The sequence below is a fragment of the Octopus bimaculoides genome, chromosome 20 (genome assembly GCF_001194135.2).
Source record: "Octopus bimaculoides isolate UCB-OBI-ISO-001 chromosome 20, ASM119413v2, whole genome shotgun sequence".
Lineage (NCBI taxonomy): Eukaryota > Metazoa > Mollusca > Cephalopoda > Octopoda > Octopodidae > Octopus > Octopus bimaculoides.
In genome coordinates, this window is record NC_069000.1 from 17,980,621 (window position 1) to 17,987,191 (window position 6,571).

Here is a 6,571-nt window from a genome sequence, read left to right on the forward strand (position 1 = left end):
TTGTTGTTGTTGTTGTTGTTGTTGTTGTTGTTGTTGTTGTTGTTGTTGTTGTTGTTGTTGTTGTTGTTGTTGTTATTGAGTCTTTCATGATAATAATAATAAATAATAATAATAATAATAATAATAATAATAATAGGAGAACATGTGAAAACGATAAAACACTGCTTCGAAATCTATCCAAAAACATCGGGGATAAAGACAACAAATGGAGCCTAAAATAACTGGCAAAGTGTTGGACTATGCCCGAGTAATACTCGTTAAAATTTATTTCTATTTTCCAACCGAAATGATGTATTTTAACTGCATATCATCTCCATCACTCGCACAACACGTGTAAACACACTCGCCACATTACGATCTAATCAACATCTGACCATCTCCGTCTCCAACCACCATGCACAGAAAAATGAAAAATAAATTAAATCATATCCGTATTATTCAGCCCAACGATAACAAACAAGAAGTACGTACTTTAAACTTGTTACACAAAAGTACGAAAAACTACACGTGCAAAACCATTTAACACCTGGAATGAACGAACTGGTACCCTATGAGAATGATGACGATCAAAATAAAGGGCCGGGCGTTATTTCTCATGTCCCGCAAATAAAATCAAAAAAGCATAAATGGACACATGGGGAATATATTTCAATCCTACACGCTTATTTTACAGCAGCACTCTACCCACAGAGCGAAAACAGCAACATATACATATAAAGTCTGGAAGAAAAATAACCTAAATAAAGATTTGGATACAGCAATGAACCTGAATAAACTAGCTAACATACGGAGATTTATTTTCAAATAAAAGAAAAATCAGAAAGAGAAATAAAACATTTAAAAGGAAAAATACACTAGGAAAACGTAGATAGTAACCACACAGCAATACCAAATAATATCATAAGCACTGGGACTGTAAATCACGAAGACAGACGTAACATGTCCAACAAAAACGAAGTAAACAACGAAAGACAACAAATCCACACCGTAAGAATATATAATGATGAGCAAAATGCACCAAACCAGAACACTACAGACAGAAATATGGACGGGAGGGAATAGGAAACAAATCTAAAACCTGGAAACAGTGAAAGTGAAACTAATGATTATGATACTCGAAAATGGACATAATCAAAGAATTGAAAGCCAAAAATCTCAGTATGAACCATCGATTGTACTTCTCCAAAATTAAAATTAATAATAAAGCAACATCAATAATAAATAGCATGAACCTAGCAGTTATTGATTTAGTCACAAGGCCAATTTATTATTTAGTGGGAGAGTCGATTACATTGACACCGCACTTAATTGTAATGGCTAGATTAAAAAAAAAATGCCTAGCGATTAACTCCTGATAATTTTTATAGTTTATTTAATGTATGGTGCATGTGTGTTGATTTTTGGTTACTATATTGTTAATAATAAGCTTTCATTGTTAATCTAGATTTTTTTTTTTTTTTTTGTGGAATTCTGTATAGGGTGCGATTACTATCTGTGAACAATTATGTGCATATTTTGTGAAAATGTGGTAAGCTCGTGTGGATACAGTTTTAAAAAAATAGATTAAAAGACACCCTTGCGTTACTTTGTTCAGGAAAGTACAGATTATAGACGCTAGTTGTACTTTATGTAGGTTTATTTTATGTGGAGTTATTGTACTTTATGTAGGTCGTAGTTCGCCAGCCATCATTTTGCGTTGTGAGTTAAAGAGATGTACGTTTAGGCTGGTGTCGAAATACAACGTAACCTTATTTTAGTAATCTTGGGCTTGAGGACATTGATCTAATCTTGAAAATGATCAGAAGTTATAGAGTTTACTGTGTCAGTTTCAGCTTGCTATTTATAACAGAGAAGGCAAGGCCGTCGGTGGAACTGGTATAATTTACAAAGAATCTGAAGTGTTGTTTGTAGATTACTGTGATATGCTATTTTTGTTGAATGTTGAATCAAGTGAAAGACCGAGAGGTAATTTGGTTATATGTCATCTGTTCTTGTTTTGCTTTGTAAATGTTCAATGTTTTGTGTAAATAGCAGTGAAGTATAGTTGTGGTTGTTTAGTCCCGAGTCAACCATGATCGAATATACATATAATAAAAGTTACTTCAGCGGTGACCATCCGTTACTTTTAAAGATATGTACAACTACGATAACGAACGTGTCCTTTAGTTTTCCAAGACTGTGTGAGACTTAGCTACAATTTCTAACAGATCGAACAATCATGTAAAAGACCCTTCGTTTGTGGTGTCACTCTAAAATAATTTATGTTGTTATTTAACTCCAAGTCAGTCCTGATTGAGTAGATCTACGATTAGACACAGTGTAACTATAAACACACTATCTTATTTTTTCAGGATAGTGTACCCCGGATCAGATTATCTAACGCACCCCATTTCTTTTTCTTTTTTTCCATTTGTCAGTTATTCTTCGCTGGTTGAACGATTACGTAGGGTTATTGTTCTCTATGTAGGTTTGTACTTTATGTCAGTTACAGTCCACCAGCCATCGTTTTGTGTAGTTAAAGAGGTGTGTATTTTGGTTGGTGTTGAAATACAGTGTAATCCTATTTCAGTAACTTTAACATTAAGGGCGTTGATCTAGTCTTGAAATAATCTGAAGCTATAGAGTTGACTGTGTTAGTTTTAGTTTACTATTTGTGACGGAGTAGTTAAACTACATTATAAACATGGAACGAAGTTAACCCCTTAGTATTCAAACCCGCCATATCAGGCCCCAAAATTCCACTTGTTTTATGTTCAATCTGGCCATATCCATCCCTTCACACCTACCTTACACTGTCAGTCTAAAAACAATCAGTTACATCATTAAAATCTCAGAGCTACAAGACAATGCATGATAAATACAAAGTAATGTGAATAAATATGCATTATATTTGACAGAGTAATCTGAAGGCAATCAAACAAGCCCTTGTGAAAACTCCCATTTAATGTTGGGACCAGTTTTCTTCGAATTGAACTCGCAACAGACAACGTCAAACGCTTTCAACAGACGAAACTATAGAAATTGTACGATACTGCATTGTAATTAACTCAATTAAGTCGGATTGTAGAACATCGGTGGAACTTGTGTAATTTATGGGAAATTTGACGCATTCATTTTATCTAGTTTCAGCTCTTGAGCTGTGGCCATGCTGGGGCACCGCCATTAAAGTGTGTGACGCATACAACACCTAGGTTTCCCAAGCGGTCACCCATCTAAGTACTCACTAGGCTCGACGTTGCTTAACCGGTGGTCTCAACGTGATAGGGCCGTAAGCATTGTTTGTAGATTACAGTCATATTTGTTTGATTTCGTAGTTTCATATGCCTCTGTGTAGCCTGTGGGTAACCCTGATGGAGCAATTGTATAGCACACAGGTAATCGGCACAAACTGTGGGGCGTAATGCACGGATCCATACTGCCAGTTACACTATATTTCTGTCTAGTTAATGTCCACACTGCAAGCACTATGACGTACAGTAGTGAATCACTCTCTTGTATGTATGTATGTATGTATGTATGTATGTATGTATGTATGTATGTATGTATGTATGTATGAATCTCTCTCTCTCTCTCTCTCTCTCTCTCTCTATGTATATATATATGTGTGTGTGTGTGTATGAAGTGTTGTTGGTTGTATAAAGTTGGAACTGCTGAGATCTGGTGTGAGCGCCTGTCACAAGTGTACCTCTACTAAGGGTACCCAACGACAAAGTGTTAGTGTTAAACCAGGTACCAAATTTAAAATACTACCCAAGAACAAGAACTGGCTTCCATGCACTTGCCGTCTAGAAAATTTCACTCACGAGGCTTTGCTCAGCCCGAAATTGTGATAGAAAACACTTGCTTAAGGTGTCATACAGTTGAATCGAATCCCAAACCATGTAGTTGCGAAACGAATTTTATAAACTACACAGCTATGCATACAGCCAAAAATATTGTGTGGGGATGTGAAAATAGATTAGATGGTCATGTGGCATTGGTGCATTATTGTTGTTTGTTGTTACTTAGGCGGCGATATGGCAGAATCGTTAGCACGCCGGACAAAATACTTAGCGGCATTTCGTCCGTCTTTACCTTCTGAGTTCAAATTCCGCCGTAGTCGACTTTGCCTTTCATCCTTTTGAGGTCGATAAAATAAGTACCATTTGACCACTAGCGTCGATATAATCGACTAGTCTCCTCACCAGAAATTTCGGGCCTTGTAGAAAGCGGTGAGACAAAAGGAGAAAGGTTAGACAAAATACTAGACAAAATACTTAGCGATATTTAGTCTATCTTTGCATTCTAAGTTCATATTCCACCGCGGTCGACTTTGCCTTTCATCCTTTCGGAGTTGATACAATAAATACCAGTTGAGTACTGGGGTTGATGTAATCGACTAGCCCCTTCCACCAAATTTTAGGCCCTGTGCTTATAGTAGAAAGGATTATTGTTTGTTGTTATTATCATAGGTGTTTGTTGATCTTGTCGAACATCTTTGTCATCGCTGTTGTTGTCGTTGTTGCTGCAGGTTAGCTCCGCTCAACTTGACCTATGACATGTAGGTAGCAATGTCAGTGTGATCCAGATTTATTTTTCTCGGTGTACCTTGCCTCCGCTTAACTGAGGACTACACATTCCAACATGCAGTGGTTAATCGTACGAAGACGCTTTCCCAACTATCCAGTCTATTTCTATACGCCATTAGGTTCTGAAGGAGGCCATAGAGGAAACAGGAAATATGGAATTAGCCAGTGCGAAACGGCTGCTCTTTCGCTTTTAGTGAATTCCTTGATTATTCCTGAAAACTACTCGACCGGCCGAAATAAATCTTACCATATAACAGTATAGTCTTTTCCAAGATCTCTAGAAAAAACTGGATTGTTTACGATGTCCTTGGTTGAAGATATATGGGACCAACTCCTTTTTCAAATATGGAGCCACAAACTCGACATTGCCATCACCTTGCTTAACTGTCAGAAAAATGTACTCCGTGTAGAATTCTACACCACATTAGACGAACACTAATTCGTCAAGGCTAAACAAATTAAATTTCTATTCATCTAATCACAAGACTCTGACCAGTCTGATAGCGTACAGTTCTTGTATTCCAGAGCAAACTGAATGTGGGCGCATCAGTTTTTCAGACGATTGTACAGTCATTTTTCGTGCAACGCGTCTCACAAGCCCAAATTGCATTAGTTAATTTTTGATGGTGGTGAGCGACTGCTGGTCTTCCATAAACAACCTTGCCTGGAGTTGTGCTTCGGATGGGAACCTTCTAGGTGCAACCCCATGGTCATTCATGAACGACGGAGGTCTTTACCCTTTGATTGCAGTATGCTAATCAGAAATTTAGTTTTTAAACTGACACCACTTTGTGAGTACACCATCTTCTTTATTTACATATATAAATATAGATTGAATCGTAATAGATTAGCTAAATGGAAATAATCAAAATTTAATCACTACTAAACTCTTGTCTTTAAACTAAGTGACGCTATATTTGGTGCGCACGCGCATCTATTGTGTGTTTGTGTATGGATGTTATGTTGCTAAACCAGGTAAGAAACGTGTGCATTTATGAATGTGTGTGTGTGTGTGTACGGCGAGAGAGAGAGAGAGAGAGAGAGAGAGAAAATGAGAACGAGAGAGTGAGAGAGAGAGAGAAAGAGAGGTAGAAGGGGAGAAGAGGAACATCTGTGAAGGTTAGTAACAAATGTCATTGCGGTATTTATTGCATCAGATGACATAGATAGATAAAATGGAATGCGGGCGATATAATGGCGGGAATGACTGGAGCGGTGGAGGTGGTGGTGGCGCTGAGGACAGGGGGTGGCAGTGGAGATTGTAGTTTGGTGAGGTCGGGGTAGGTTTGAAGCAGAGGTGTGTGTGTGTGTGTGTGTGTGTGTGTGGAATAATGGAAATTTACTGATGCAGTTTATTGTCGTTGTGGTTGAGGATGGTGGTGGGTGGTGGCCATTAGGTTCTGAAGGAGGCCATAGTGGAAGCAGGAAATATGCAATTGGTCAGTGTGAAACGGTTGCTCATTCTTTATGGCTATCATTGTTGGTGTTTACTCCAGCAAATTAGTTGAGTATTTTGATGCTGTAACAGCCGTTTCTGTGTGTTTTCTTTTATTGTTTTATTTGTTTCAGTCATTTGACTGCGGTCATGCTGGAGCACCACCTTTAGTCGAACGAATCGACCACATGACTTATTCGTTGTAAGCCTAAGTATTCTTTGTAACAGCTAAGTTGCGGGGACGTAAACACACCAACATCGGTTGTCAAGTGATGGTGGGAGGACAAACACAGACACACAAACATATACATACATACATACATACATACATACATACATGGTGGTTGTCTACTCCTTACACAGAGTTTGACCACCTCCTGCACCTACACCTTAGCCCTTTCATGGCGTCTGATGTGGCTTTTTAAACCAGACAGTGTTTTGAAAAAACACCCACACAGATTGCACCTCTGATTTGCACTACCAATACCTGCAAGTAAGTTCTGCTCATTGTGGATCCTAACATGTCTTTTAAGACCCCCATTGGATTTGCAAACCCTCTGGCACACAC